Source organism: Rhinopithecus roxellana, chromosome 3 (genome assembly GCF_007565055.1).
Source record: "Rhinopithecus roxellana isolate Shanxi Qingling chromosome 3, ASM756505v1, whole genome shotgun sequence".
In the NCBI taxonomy this organism is placed as follows: domain Eukaryota; kingdom Metazoa; phylum Chordata; class Mammalia; order Primates; family Cercopithecidae; genus Rhinopithecus; species Rhinopithecus roxellana.
In genome coordinates, this window is record NC_044551.1 from 49117618 (window position 1) to 49134572 (window position 16955).

At 36.2% G+C, this 16955-nt stretch overlaps 1 protein-coding gene across 1 annotated transcript in view; it reads right to left on the bottom strand.

Annotated features, from left to right (window-relative positions):
• CAMK4 (calcium/calmodulin dependent protein kinase IV) overlaps positions 1-16955 on the bottom strand; it is a 272059-nt gene that overhangs the window by 165906 nt on the left and 89198 nt on the right. The window lies entirely within an intron of this gene.

Below are 16955 nucleotides of genomic sequence, written 5' to 3' on the forward strand. Positions count from 1 at the left end.
CTATTTACAATAGCAAAGACTTGGAACCAACCCAAATGCCCATCAGTGATAGACTGGATAAAGAAAATGTGGCATATATATATATATACACACACACACACGTACATATATACCACGGAATACAACACAGTAATAAGAAAAGGATGAGTTCATGCCCTTTCCAGGGACATGGATGAAGCTGGAAGCTATCATTCTCAGCAAACTAACACAGGAACAGAAAACCGAACACCACATGTTCTCACTCATAAGTAGGAGTTGAATGATGAGAACACAAAGACACAGGGAGGGGAACATCACACACCAGGGCCTGCTCGGGGGTTGGGGGAAGGGAAGGGAGAGCATTAGGCAAATATCTAATGCACACGGGGCTTAAAACCTAGATGACGGGTTGAGAGGTGCAGCACACCACCATGGCACATGCATACCTGTGTAACAAACCTGCATATTCTGCACATGAATCCCAGAACTCAAAGTAAGATAAGAAAAAAAAAATACCAACTATAAAGTGGGAAATTTTAGAGATGTGTATTATGTTTCAATATATGATCTATTTTGAAGAACTGCTTATGTGTTCTCAAAAAGGATTATATTTTACAGTTACTTAATATGATGTTCTGTAGTGTCAATTAAGTCAAGGTGATTGGTAATATTCAAATCATGTATATTCTTTATTTTTTGTTCACTTGTTCTAACAATTTTTGAGAGAGCCATGATAAAATCTCTAGCTTTGCGAATCTATTTCTCTCTTCCTCAATTTTTGCCTTATCTGTTACTAGTTGCACATACATTTAGAATTATGACTTTCTGATGTATTAAACTAGTTAAATCACTATGAAATGCCCCTTCATTTCTGGCAATGCATTTTTAATTGAAGTTTGTTTTACATCATACTAAAAATAGCATGAACTATTTTATCATCAGTTAAACATAAAAAACAACTTTCTTATATTTAGAATTTGAATATTTCTTTTAATATTCTTTTATTTTCATTCTATTTGTCTTTATATTTAAAGTGCATCTCCTATAGATAATATTGAAACTTCTTTCAATGTATCAATTTCTGCCTTTGGAGTATTTAGTTCATTTATATTTAATATTATTTGTGATATAAATAGGTTTAAGTCATCCTTATTATCTTACAAAATGGTTTCATTTGTTCTACTTTCCTGCTATCATTTGGATTATTTTATTATTTTTGAATCTTCTACCTTATCGATTCTCTTGGTCTTTAAGGGATATCTTATTATTTTGTTAGTGGTTTTCCTCAAGATTATAGTATATATCTTATCTTACTTTTCTCAGTTTACACTGTAAAATATAAACATCTCAAAACAGTCATTACATTTAACCACCTCCTCTTCCTTTCCTATCTTTTGGACTGTTATTATCCTATATTTTACTGCAGTGACTTGATTTTGCTTTAAATGATCAAGTGTCTTAAAAGATACTAAGGGCAGAATAAAAATGTGTCTCTAATATTGCCTATATTCTATTTCCCATGCTCTTCATTGATTTCTATAAATCTGAACTTATATTTAGTGTTATTTTCCTTCAAATTAAAAAGTTTGTTTGGCATTACTTGTGGTTCATGTGCTGACAATAGATTCTCTCAGTTTTCATTTATTTTTAAATGTCTATTTTAGTCTCATTTTGAGACATATTTTAATGAGATATACAATTCTGGGAAGACAGGTTTTTATTTTTTTCTCTGGAACTTTGAAGGTGTTGTTCCATTGTCTTCTGGTCTCCATTTTTTTTTCAAATGGGAAATTAGCTATCATTCATATTCACTGTTCTCTTATATACAGACGCTCCTTGACTTATAATAGGGTCCCAATAAACCCACTGTATATCAAAAATATCATCAAGTGGAAAATGCATTTAATGCTGGCAACACAGCCAATGGTCTTCCATTTACAAGTGGTTTGATTTGTGATTTTTTGATTTTACAATAGTGCAAACATGATACACATTTAGTAGAAATCATCAATTTGCTATGGGATTTTGCTCTGATAAACCCATCATAAAGTAAAAAAAATCATAAGTATAGGACTGTCTGTATATCATATCTTTGTTTCATGGTTCCTTTTAAGATTTTCTCTTTATCTTTGGTTTCTGGCTTTTGAGGATATACTTACCTTTGGTTTTCTTTGCATTTACCATGTTTGCTATTCAAAAAGCTTCTTGAATCTGTAATGTTCTTTATCAACTTTGGAAAATGTTTTCCTATTATATCTGTAAACATTTATTTCTGCCCATTTATCTCTCCCCACTCCCTCTGAGACATATATTCCATTTACGATAGCCTTTTTGATACTTTCCCACAAGTCGTTAAGACTGTTCCTTTTTACCAACTGGCTTTTCTCCCTATGCTTCAGATTGGATAATTTCTACTGATTTGTCTTCAAGTTCACTGACAATTTCTTCTGCAGCCTTTAATCCATTCTTAAGCTTACTCATTGTAAATTTCACATAATGTACTTTTCAATTCTAAAATTCTCATTAGGCTCTTTTACATAGTTTCCATTTCTGTGCTGAAATATTCTCTATGTTTATTTACTATGCCCATATTTTGCTTCATGTTCTTGAATATATTAATAATTACAACAGTTGTTTTATAGTTTTTATCTGCTAATCCCAACATCTGAATTATTTCCAAGTCTATTTTATTGACTCTTCTTACACCCACCCCACCCTGATTCTACGTCACAATTTCTTGCTTCTTTGAATGTTCAGTAATTTCTTAAATTGTGTGATAGACATTTTTAAATGATACACACTAAGGAGTCTGGATTATGTTATCTACTTTTAAACAGAGATGACCTTTTTTTTAGTAGCAGGCAGTTACATTGCTGACAAATCCTTTTGATCCTATCATGTTTGGTTTTATTTATTAGGATAAAACTGTTTGAATTTTGATATTGATTCTGTGTCATGGTCCTTGCTCTCTAGGACGTGATCCTTCTTATTTAAGTGTGATTGTTTTGAGGTCTCAAACAAATACCCGAGGTGCTCAGCAATGTTTCTACACCCTGGCCTAGCCAGAGATCTAATGTCTTCCGGTTGTACATGCCTACCTATCCTCAGAGATCTGTTACCTCTCAGCTTCTCCACAGTTGTTTCTGCTTCGCCTCAAAAAACTCATCATTCATTGTCCCAGTTAGAGAATCCAAGTGAATATGATACTCACCTGTGTTTCCCTTCTCTCAATGATCACAACCCTTTGTTGCCCATTTCTCAATGCCTGAAAACAACTGTCTTATAACTATAGTCCAGGTTGTTTATAGAAGAAGGGCAAGTGTAGTACCTTTGATTCTCACAAGCAGAAGTCTTCCCTCATAGTCTTAATTTTTATCACCTTACTGAATTTGATTCAGATATGATTGTTACAGAAGAGAAAATAATATGTTTATTCTTTATGCATTTCTTAAGAGTAAATTGCAAATGTTGACAAAACTTGTGACTGAAGGAGATTAACAAATGATAAATCTATTTAAGGGCAGAATTAAGAAATTTCCCTTTGGTGTTTCAGGCAGCTTTTTAAACATCAACAGCATCTGTTATTGTTTCTGGAGAAGAAAAGGATTTTGAGGCATGAGATATAATTATATTATGTCAAAACACTGCACTCAAGAATTTTTCCTGTTGAATAGATGATCAAACAGACATATTTTAGGACAAAATACCCATTTTAGATCACAGGCCTTGAGACTACACCCACTGCTGTTTCTTAAGGATTCATGTGGCTGAGAGCTATACCAGATGGCTAATAAAGACATGGAAGAGATTTCACATCTCCCAGCTGTGACTTAGGCTTGTCAGTGACATTCAGTAATATTTAGCATTTAATATTAAGAAACCGTATGAATTAAAAGTAACTAAAATTACTCCTTCAACAAGAGGCTTAGCAGAGGCAAGGTTGGTGGCTTATTTAGCACATAGATGTGTTTTGTTTTGCCTGAACAGGGTTTTTAAAAAATGCTGAATGTTTTGCCAACATTTAAAACTTGGGAGATTTCACCAAAATTCAGATTTCCAGCTTCTCTTGAATACAGCAACACTAACTCCTTTTTGTGTCCAGCAGCATTGGTGAGACCTGAGCAGCAACTTTTTTGAAAGCCAGCAGCTTCACACATTTGTAACACCTCCCAGCTCCTGCTGACATATACACTTGCCTCCTCTAATCTCATGAACACCCAGGAAGTGGGAGTTCCTGGTAACCAAAGCAGAGAAATGTTGAAAAGCTCACTTCCAGGGGTATAGGTAGGATTATCAATTATTAGAGCTTATTTCATGTCACCTCTTTACAATTCAGTCTGGTGGTTAGGAGTCCATGATTATTCCATTTCACAAATCAGACAATGTTGTTATTAGGAAATGTCATTATCACTACAAAAGAGAAACTGAAATTAATTTGTAACTTAGCATTAATGTGTAGTACTATTCATATATAATATTGGCTTTTTTTGTTGTTTGTTTGTTTTTGAGATAGAGTTTTGCTCGTTGCCCAGGCTGGAGTGCAATGGCATGATCTCGGCTCACTACAACCTCTGCCTCCCTGGTTCAAGTTATTCTCCTGCCTATCACTACAAAAGAGAAAAGCTAAAACCAATTTAACTATGACAGCCCATAGTATGGCTGCAGGGTGCATCTTGATTGCAGAGATGTTAAAATGTGAAAGACCACGCACTTTAATATCAATTAAAAATGGCAATATTTGCTCGGTGCAGTGGCTCACGCCTGTAATGCCAGCACTTTGGGAGGCCGAGATGGGTGGATCACCTGAGGTCAGGAGTTCAAGACCAGCCTGACCAACATGATGAAACTCCGCCTCTACTAAAAATACAAAAGTAGCTGGGCATGGATGCTTGCCTGTAATCCCAGCTACTTGGGAGACTGAGGCAGGAGAATAACTTGAACCAGGGAGGCAGAGGTTGTAGTGAGCCGAGATCATGCCATTGCACTCCAGCCTGGGCAACGAGCAAAACTCCATCTCAAAAACAAACAAACAACAAAAAAAGGCAATATTACATATGAATAGTACTACACATTAACGCTAAGTTACAAATTAATTTCAGTTTCTATCATTCCTATTTCTATTCCATAGCCTTTTAAATAGGCTCCAGGCCTCCAACCTTATTCCCCTTTAGTCCTCCTCCTTTCTACTACTGGAACAATCCTTCTAGAATGGAAATCTGACCATGACCCTCCCCTATGCTCACTATCCCCATGATGATGAGAAAAATCCAGTTTCCTCAGCATGTCACGTGAGATCATGTGCCATCTTGCTCATCTTTCTTCTGGTCTTATCTACTTTTGTCCTCCCTTTTCTACCTAGCAGTATCAGATTCACTGAGTTGAGTATGCTTCTCTTTTTGTTTACATCACCTCCTCTAATTTTCTGATGAACAAGGTTTTAGGCATTAATGAATTCAACATAATCACCATCTTGTATGGCACACATATCACATTCTTTTTTATTCCATCTTGGACTCATAGGAAGTTAGCTTTTTCCACTCCTATACCTAATATCTCCTTTATGGTTGATTCACATGCACGCCTATCTAGACCAGAGTTTGCAAACAGCCATCTCATAAGTTGATTCCACCTTTCAGTTATATCTCGCATACAAAATGTTTAGACAAAAATGTTTAGACAGTTTTTTTAATTGGATGTCAATATTAATAATAGGCACATTTTACATTTTAAGAAAATGAAGCCTAGAAATGTAGTACTAGCATTCCTGGATAACCACAATCAGTTAAAGGTGGCAGTAGCTGTCTCATCAAAACTGGGCATGCTGTCTACATTGTGTCAGGGATACTAACAGTCTCCATGACTTTTAATATATCTTCTCACTCATTTACAATACAGCCTTGCCCTCTATAAGCATCAGAATTAACAATTTTCATTATATACTGGGAACTCGTAACATTCACAGAGCATCTTATTGATCTATGTCCCTGGTGCCTAGCACACAGCCTAGAATATGTAACTGGAGCTCAAGAAATGTTTTACAGATTGGAGAAATCTGATATAATAATCACAACAACCCAGCAAAAAGGCAAGGGATATTATGATACACAGCTGATAAAGAAACCACAGTTTGGGAAGTTAATGTATTATTCAAAAAGACATAGCTAATAAAGGGAAGAGTTGTTACTGAATCCAAGACTCTGCTCTGTCTCAGGCCTTCTCACTAAGGCAGTCTCTTGTGGAAGTCTATCCAGACAAGTTACAAAAACTTAATACTTTTTCAATTGATAAATTAGTCACTACTACTATTGGAACAATCTTTCTAGAATAGAAATCTGACCCCACCATTACAAAGCATATTGCACACTGCCTTGTATTATAGTTAATTGTGTGCATGTGTCTCTCCAGTGTGACTTGAGGGTGAAGGCCTGTGACAAGCTAGTGTCTTTCATATAGTAGACCTGCAATACTGGCTTGGAGAATTAGAATAAACTGAATGAATAACTCTCTGCTCCTTACCACCTCTATCAAAACAATGTCTTAAATCCTATAAGAGAGGAGGAAGAAAAAGGAGGAAGAGAGAAGAATATTATTATAAAATAAAAATAAAAATACAATGAAGAGTCTACTTATACCTACTTACTGTTTTCCATCTTTATCAACAGTATTTGCCATTATAAGACTGATAAAATTATATGGTTTCTAATCTATTTTGATTTTAAAGTATTACCTTCATTATCCTCATACTTACTCTGTCGGCTCTGTCAGTTATTTGTATTTGTTTCCAGGAGGTCATAGACAACTCTGTCTTTATTCGTGCAATTATCTGATTCTTTCATTAAGGCCAGAAGTGACATCAGTGACATTTCATTACAATTTAAGAGACACTCTTAGACTTAGAAGTGGCACTGCTTTTCTGGACAGTGTTGTCTAAGTTGAATTGCCTAGGACTGGTATCAGAGCTTGGTATTTCCAGTTTGTTAGTTCCTCCACCTCCAACCTCACCTTCCACTCCAAAATAATATCTTCTTTCTCTCTCTCCTTAGATAATAAAGTCATTAGGGAATAAAACAACTGTTCCACACGGCTATGTTATGGCAATCAGTCTTAAGAGAGTCTTATACTTTATAACAGTATTGAATGAGACTCACTTTACTCATCTCAGAAACAGAAACCATATCTGGGATTTTATTACCTGACAAATTCTGGGGCAGGCACAGTAGTACTACACAGCTATGTGGATCATAAAGAATTGTGATCCACCTAGCCATACACTTTGCCAACTTTAAATCCAAATATGGAAATTTTGATCACCTTTTTTGGGCTATTACTTAGTAAGCCATTTTGTGTCATAGATAGATAACATACTTCCTCCTAATGCATTTACTAAATTATGTAATACACTTCCACAAACCAACCATTACTATTTATAACCACCTTCTTGCCATAAATGAAAAGCTGAAGTATAAAGGGATTAAGCAACTTGTGTAAATTAAATCAAGCGCTTCCTTTCTCTTTGCATGTAGTACAAATCTGCTTTTCTTTTTTAGCAACCTAACTTTATACAATCTAATAAAAAAATAGCCTTTTAATATTGTTTTCCTTTTTTTAACATATTACTCCACCGGCCTCAGGATTCTGAATTTATTTGAAAACAAAATGTAATATTTGCATTCAGACAATACAGGGCCCGTTGTTCAAAAATTACTAAAATTTCAACATGGCCACGGCAGAGCATTAAACCAAGTGCAGAGCCCTTTTGAGCATAGGAATCTGTGGGGTTGTACAGGACACATGCCCATGAAGCTGGTCCTGACCACAGACAAATCACTTGGCCTACCTGACCATCAGATGACTCATCTACAAATGGGCATAATCACATATACTTTTTCTACCTCATGGACTCATTATAAGGATCACAAAAGTTCAAACTCTTTGTAGGCTCTGAAACATGTTAAAAATACGTTTGTGTTACAATTATTGGCTAACGCACATTATTTATTTATTTATTTAATAAATGCTGTATTATAAAACACTTTCTACAGGCTAAGTTTGAATGGATGAGTATTGCTTATTGCCCTAGGAAAACTCAAATTCTTTCTTAAAACATAGGCTTTACCATGATTTTATATCAATTGTGTACTTAGGGAAGTTAACAATATACTCCTTGAAATAAGAGTTTACTGTATAGATCTAACTAGGCGCAAATGGGTGCCTTAAACTAACCTAAACTGCTTTAAATCACTATGTAATGTAACTCTGACATTTGAAATTCATTTTTTAGCACATTCCAGTCCCTGCCTGGCCTGACCTCTAATTTCTGGGAAGAAAGTTTCCTAGCACTTGTTTCTTATTAGCTGCATTAATATTCAGTCCCTCTTGCAGGTATCAGAAGCCTATGGTCTCTTCAATTCTAAGCCCATGTCCTTTATTATTATTATCATTTTTAATATCTCTTCAGTAGTTTTCCTGCATTTTGTTTTTGGGTCAAAAACAAAGGAGAGAAGCTTGAACCAGCTAGAAATTTCAAGATGAATTCCTATGCGCTCTTGACCCTCAAAATATATTAGGATACAATTACAAAAACAACTCAATTTTTAGTGTAGAGGTCAAACGTCTTCACTTCTTGTTCTGGTTTTGTTCTCAACCAGTCTTTGAGAGAACATTTAAATAGTTCTGAAACGGGTTAGAATATTGCTATTCCTATTCTTGAAAATGCAATATTAATTGAAATTATAGATTCCTTGCTCCTGGTGATTTATCAATGCCAGGAAAGCACCGAGACACTATGGGTTCCTATCCCTTTTTTCTTGTAATATAACCACAATGTCACCTAAGAAAACTATTTTTTAAAACAAGTGATTTAAACAAATAATATTTGCAGATCAAACATGACACTGTCTCTATGCCTGCAGAGGAGCCTTCACTGTGCATCTTCATGTTCTTCAAACATCCATTTAAAGCTAACGCTCCAGTCCTCAGAGCTGCAGGAAGATCAATCACTCAACATCTATCAGAAGCTCAGAGTTAAAAGAAAAAGTCACCTCAGGTGTTCTTGTCTTCAAAGAAAAAAAAAAAGGAAAAGAAGGTTACAACTCAAAGCATGTTTGGAAATGTCAGTTTGAGCCTCCTGGGCAAATGTCTGTGGAGTGAGACTAAATGGTTGAGAACAGTTAAGTGGGACAGTGGCATTCACAAAGTACCTCAAATGGAAACAGCGAAGGCTGGTCATAGAAAAAGAACTGAGCTGATCCTTTATTTTCCCTAGGAGACTGGCGACATCTCCTGCCCTGTTACTGTGGAGCAGGAATGGCCAAGGGAGGCTGGAGAAAAAGGATTAAGAGTATTAGGCCACATGTCAAGGCTTTGATGTGATTAGAAATTATTGGAAAGCCCTTGAGGGAATGTCAATTTCCTCTTTATTATTGGTAATGTTTGCTTAGGGTCATGAAATAATCTGAGTTCTCCGAAAACGCAATCTTTAATGAATAAAATGTAGTGGTCTGTTTTGCTTCCTGCATTAATTAAAAATAGCATCAAATTATTGCCTAGAGAGCCAAAAAAAACGATAAATTCTTTTGTGCCCTCTATAACTTCAATCCTAGATTTCCAATCTGCCTCTGAAGAAAACAAAGGATTGTGGCTATAGCATTGCAGCCCTTCGCAATATCTCAGGTGACAGCTGTCTAGCAGAAGAAGCTGTCACTGCCTGCAGACTTGGAAAAACTGGAAAATGAGCCTTTTCAACAAAACGTGGTAGAATTTGTCTAAATATTGCCAAACAGAAAATCGCTTTTTCCAAGTTAACATTTATTTAGCTCCTCCTACGCACATTGGGGTAAAAGAATTAGAAAGTTTAAGTCTTAGAGGAAAAGAGATTAAGAATGAGGTTTAGAGTTTCTTTACATACAAAAATAATGAAGATCATAATCTTCCACAACTAAGATTGTCATGATGATTAAATGAGATATCTTATGTGAAAGGTCCTAGCCCAGTGCCAGGCACATAAATGAAACTAAATGAATTTTAATTTTCTTCTTTCTTCTTTACTTTATCTGATTTCAGAATTCCAGGTGAAAACTAACCTAATCAGGGAGACAAGAAATCATTAATAAATAAGCTTGTCTGTGTTCCATTCACCCGTTCACCACCTACAATGTTAGTATTTCAAATTAATCTGTATGAATCAATATTCATTAAACTGTACCAGGCAAATGGTACAGAAAGTTAAAATAGCTCACTATTCTCTCCCTAATCAACTGAAAAGCTAATGCTACTAAAAGTTTCTAATTATCTGTGCAGGCAATGATTTTTCCCACTGAAAAATTTTGAGGAGAAAATAAAACCTTTTAATTAACAGCTTTCTTCTTAAAAAATTCTGCCAAAAGCACATCCAAATGCACATACACTTGAAATAAAGTATGGAAAATTTTCCCAGCTAATTCAACAATAAGCAAGGTAACAATCTTTTTATCAGGAAACCAAGTGTCTTGAACAGAAATAGTCATGTAGAACCATAACATGGTATCTATTTAATCACGTCATTTTGCTATTGCAATATCTTATCTTTCATAAGATACTTTTTTGATATCAAATCCATTATCTCAGAAATTACATTTCATCATCTAAATTGATATGATCTATTCTTCAAAATGTCAACATTAAGAAAGCCTTTGTAGTTGTTTCTGGATTAAACAACAATAAAACCTCTCATATTGGTAAATGTCAGCTTTCTTCATTTGTAATTGATTGTCATTATAAAGACAGAAATGGTATTTTCAACATATTAACAAGACACTTATTTGATGGTTTTCAATCATATTTAAGAACAGAAATGAAACACAAAATTACATCAGGGTGTATCATTATATTGGTGGGAACTAATTAATTGGTTCACTAGCTTCTGCAGATTCTTAACTATCAGCTTTTTAAAGTTCTAAAAATACTAGAAAATTATTCTGAAAAGATTATAAAGTATTTTTGTTCCTTTTCTGAATTAAAGGCACTGTTAAATTTATTAGTTAATTAAAAAAGTAAACTTTTGAAATGTAAAATGTGGGTTATGGGGCAAATAAAGAACAATATATGCACTGTTATAAAGCTGAGTTGTAATACGTGCTTTTCTCATAAACAGATTTGCAGATCCATGATTGCAAAAATGTTGGGACTGTATTAAAACATGACTTTCCATTATATGGATATGCTGTTGGCCAAGTCTTACCTGGATTTGAACAATGATGGAGAAAGTGAGTCTTCATAAGTAGTTCCAAGACTACCAAAAAGTATCACTAACTCTTCATCAAATTACACAGCCTAAGACTAATGAAATCCTATACTTAAACTCCACTCTAGGTACCAACCATACCTTATACACTAAATAAATGCATTCCTCAAAATTTCACAGCTGTTTAATAACGTATTACTTTTTCCATTACTTCCTATTACACTTTTGGGGAGTGGCTTCTACAGAGAAAAAAAAAAAATTGTCCTAACAGAGAAAAAGACACACACTTAAGAATACTAATATTCACTACAAAGAAGATTCTACGCGTGTAATTTGACATACCCATACAAATTACTGCAAAAAGTTACTGAAAGGACAATCAATTCACATATCACACGTCATATAAAAGAGCATATATTAAAGTTCAGTCCAATTTCATTGGCTTCTTTTCTGATTCCACCACCGTAAGATGTGTAAGCAACAAGTAGCTATGTCTGTATTCTGGGTATTCTGTTGAAATCCTCACAGATGAAATTCACTTAAAGAGAGGTGAATTTTTGACAATTGTATTTTTGAGAATTGTAATTTTTGACAATTAAAATGAAAAAGTACAAATAACCAATTTATATTGAGTTCTACACTCTAAGCACTATATTGATCACTTTGCACACATTATTTCATAATGGTAATCTATCATAACAGGAGATAAGAAGATTGAGGTTAAGAGAACTAAAGGAACATGACCAAGATCACAAAGCTTACATGGAGTAGGGAGGAAAGGCTGAACTCAGATCCGGTCTGACTTCATCTCTTACGTTCTTAGTCACCTTGCTTTACTCTTTGCCACCTAGACCCTGATATTCACTGTTGATGTTTTGAGAAAAGTTGTGTGGATATTCATATTTCTTAAGTATAATGACATACTAGTTGATAACAAGGAGTTTCTAACAGACCGTTCAAAAGAGAGAAAAGACATCTCAAGTTTTAATTCTGTTAGTGAAGAAACTCCCACACAAAGAACAGTGAGAACATTCAGCTTAGCTGCTCCATGGGGTAGAAGCATTTTTGTTATCATAACTGGGGGTGAGACAGAGCTGCTACCGACATCTCATAGGCAGAGGAGAGGGATATTTTGAAACATCCTGCTATGCACAGGATGAGCCCCTCTCCTGCACAGCAAAGAATTATTGCTCCAAAATGCAAGTAGTGATGAGTTTGAGAAACCCTGGCTTAAGTTGAGACCTACCCAATTTAAAAATCAAAACTATTGAGGAATACAGGATACCCAGAAAAGAAGGGGCATCCCCTTGGTGTAGTGAAAGGCCTCTAATCCTTCACACTTAGCTTAAGTTAAAGTTGTTTTAAGTCTGCAAGGAAGTTAGTTTTAATATTTGCCCAAAGACAAAAAAGGGGAGCCCCATTAAAAAGTGAAGTCTGCAAAATGTATATTGAAGCCAATGCTCCAAACATCGTCCCAGAGAAGATACCATATGAGCATAGGGGCTCTCCACTAACAAATCACATTAATCAATGGGGATTTGGCCTCCAACTCATTTCTACTCTACATTTTAAACTTACAGACATTTCTGAGTTTCTTGGATTGTTCCAGAAGACTTAGAAGGCACAGCCTAAAGAATCTTATTTAATTTGTGGTTGAAGTATCATTCATTTGTATCATGAAATTTCTGGCTGCCACTAGAAACTTCAGAATATTCCATAAGAAAGAAGTCAAGGAAGCCTCTAGATATACTGACTGGGTCTGCTGGAATCCTAAAAAACATGAACAAATTCAGGTCTCTTGGAATACAATAATCACTGACACCTAGCACCCAGTTACTCACAGCCAGGCATTGTGCTATGCTCCTCACAGGCATTATCTCATTTCACTCTCAGAACAACATTATAAGCTCGCAATTTTAATGTCTATTTTACAGATGAAAAGAGTGGAACACAGTGAGGTTACTGACTTACTTGTTCAAGGTCGTAGAATTAATAAGAGGTAAATTTGGAACTTGAAGCCGGTTCTCTCTAGTATTAAAGTCTATGCCTATAACCACCATGATATCTGGCTTGTTTGGTGATCCCTCAAACCCATATTTTCTGGGTATCTATTAGGAGTCCTCTACTTTGGTCTTAAGGTCCTGGCACCCAGCTGCAAGAAAGCATTTGGGCCAGGTTGCAGGGTGCATCACCTCACAATGAAATAGAGTTATTTCTCAGAATGAATAAGTTCTTTGTATGAAAATTCATAACTAGAAAATCAAGAATTTGCTTTCCTTCAAAGAAAAAAGGACTAACATTTCTAGGATGAAACTCCATCTCATATTTTTAGATCTTTGACTTTTCTAAAAAATGATGTAACTTTTAATCTGGTTTTCTACACATACCAAGAGATCTGGCAGCTAAAAAATACCAAGGAAACAAAAACAAAAGCCAAATAGCAACAACACAACATCACCTCACTGCTACTGAAGATTGGGAAGACTGACAAATTACCCATATTGATTCTCTACTGGAATGAGACCAAAGATGACAGCAAACACAGCTGGTTTATATAATATTTATGACTGTCCTTGAGAAACAAGAAATTTGAGAACAATTTGATGTCTTAGAGGAAAAAAATGTCTTTTAGAAATTTATGAAGGCTTTGCGAATATTCCCAAGAAAAGCAAAGAATCCTTCAACTTTCCTTTGGATGACAGCTCTGCCAAATGAACAGAGGGTGTGAGGCCAGCTCTGGACAGCCTAGATGTCCCCTACACGCCTGTGGAGGTCACAAACTGTCCAGAACAACCTGGCCTCAATCCATTACATAGGCTTTGTACCCTCCTCTGCACCCACCATCCTTCTAAAGAGAGAATGGGGCCCATCAACATATCATCTATTTAGAGTTTTTCATACAAAGATTAATTATTCTTCAAACAGAAATCCCAAAGGTGCCAATGTACACACTATAGTATGCTAATACAAGCACTCTCAGCAAGTCTTCTCTAAGGACGGCAAGTGTGCAGGTGGTGACTGCCACATGGCAGCAGGCAGCCCCTCCATCTGCCAATTTTAGAAAATCTAAGGAAGAGGAACTAGAATGTTTTTTTCTTTTTCCTTTGGACCTAATTACAACCTTATGCCAGATAAACTGATGCCACATTCCCTTGCAATAAAAAAGAGTGGTGGGAGAGGGTTTGGGTTTAAGATTTTACCTTCACCCAGGTAATGCCCTCACTATAAAAAAGGTTGATGACAGCCAGATTCTTTAATACCATTCTCTCTGAAAATAAGCTCCACTAGCTAAGGAGCTTATTCTATTTTGAATTTTTATCTAAATTCAACTGTATTTTACTGGTGTTCTTAGAATGGATATGTGTGAGATCTGTTATGTGTCTGTAAAAATGATCCTCACCACTGCTGTCAGATGAATACAGCTAAGGCGACTCATCATCCCCACAGCCCAGAAAACTAGAGAAAGCATCCCAAATGAACATAAATAAATGTTTCATGTACTCAAAAAGAGACATATTCACAATTCTTATTATAGTTCTACTACTATTTTAAAAGGCCAATATACTTTTTATAATTCAGTAGAAGTTTCCTTAAGGGAATCGCTCAGAACATATCCTTAATCTTAAAGCTATACTGTGTTCACTAGGACAGGGATTACCAAAGCATGAAAAGTAATACTAGCTGTCTTTGTTGAGGAGTCCCTATGTACTAAATGCCAGGCTTAGCATCTACATATATACCCCTCTGAGCCATCTTCCACACTGCTGTCAAAGTAAGCTTGAGTCCTAAAGCACACTTCATCTTCTTCTTTTTAAAACCTTTCAATTATCCCCTATTGCCAATGGATAAAATTCAGATTTCTTAGCATGACTTGTAAGGCCATCTATCAATTGGCTCATGCCTCCTTTGTCATTAGTGCCCGAACTTCTGTCAAGCAACTTCCTGACATCTTAATCACAATGTAGCACAATATCATTCATCTTTATTAAAAGCATATGTACACAGATAACACTTTATTTTAGAAGGATACATTTATTTCCAAAGAAGCTACTAAACACATTGGATGTTTACTGGGGAATGGAGATGAGGAGGTAGAAAGAGTGATAAAGAGATAACAAAGCAATAAAACTAGAGAAACCTTACACAGGTGGGGATACAGGTGGCCATGACCGAGGAGCATGGTTAAGTCAACTCTCCCCGCAAAACGAGGTTGAATATGCCTGGTTAGCCTAGGTAAATATATGCACCAGGTAAATGTATGCACTCATGAAACGGTGTCAGTAAACTCTCCTCAGGTCGTAGAAAAGAGGACACAGAAGACTAAACCCTGCCATCTACTCATTTCCTGAATCTAACAGACTATTTATCTATCTATTCTGAAGCATGTGTGAGATATGGCACATTTACTTTCCTGCAAGTTAAGGTATCAGCCTAGCCTATGTCCCATGTCAATGTCTGCCCCACCTCCACATGACACTGAGACCACCAGTGGTCCTAGAGATGGAATGAATTCCAAGTCTAAAGTCTCATATCCAACTCACATTTATTTCAACTCACTTTTTAAAAATAAGCAAAGTTTTAGAGAACAGACATCTTAGTGAGACAATAGAAGTTAAAGGATGGTCATGGAGGGACATTTACCATGATCCAGACCTGGAAAACTCAAGGTGAACAAGTCGGAATAGAAGAAATAACCTGTGCCACAGCTCACCCAGAGAAAGAGTCAGGAGGATGACTAAGCAGGCAGTAAAATGGCTTGTTAATGGCTCAGAACCAGAGTCAATTCTCACTCCTCCTAGATTTGACTTCAGCTAAAGGAGCTTCAGTTTTGATGAGACCTTAATAGGGATGGTTAAATGCAACAACAACAACTACAAAAATGGGCACAGATTTTGTCCAAGAGTGGCCAGGGCTCCTTGAGAGGGAGTGAGGTGTTGATCCCAGACACCTGGAAGGTTCCCACCACAAATGCACATCTTTGATCACGCTGCCTTCTCTGCCATTCACCCTGCCCTACCCACCTAAGACCCTGGTCAAAGGCTTTCCTCTCCTACAACTCTCAGCCCAGGCAGAATTGATAAGTCCCTTCAGGAGGCATTTCGTCTGGTGTAGATGCTTACTGACAATAGAGTAGTCTCAAGTTGCAAAGCACCGCTATTGTTAAGCAGTGTGCCCTCGAGTGCCCTGAACCAACAGCTAGCAGAGCTTTGAGACACTGCATTGCTCTTTTGTGTGTGCTTTGTTTGTTTGAACTCACAAGACTCTAAGATACTCGGGTCCAAGAACCATATCTTATTCACTCACATCTCTACCATGGACCGTAGTTCCTGGCAACTAGAAAGAACTTATTACATGTTTACAGTACAAAGGAAACCTCAGTCAATGAAGTTAAACAAATATAACCACAATATAGGTAATCCTCATATGGCAAATAGAAGGTTAATTATATCTCAATTATTTTTCATCTATAATTAAATACATGTAATTTTAAGATTACTGAATATTTAATTTTCCTTTTACTTCAAATAAGTAATAGGGTTTAATTTTAAGATTACAGAAGGCGGCCGGGCACGGTGGCTCAAGCCTGTAATCCCAGCACTTTGGGAGGCCGAGACGGGCGGATCACGAGGTCAGGAGATCGAGACCATCCTGGCTAATACGGTGAAACCCTGTCTCTACTTAAAAATACAAAAAACTAGCCGGGCGACGAGGCGGGCGCCTGTAGTCCCAGCTACTCGGGAGGCTGAGGCAGGAG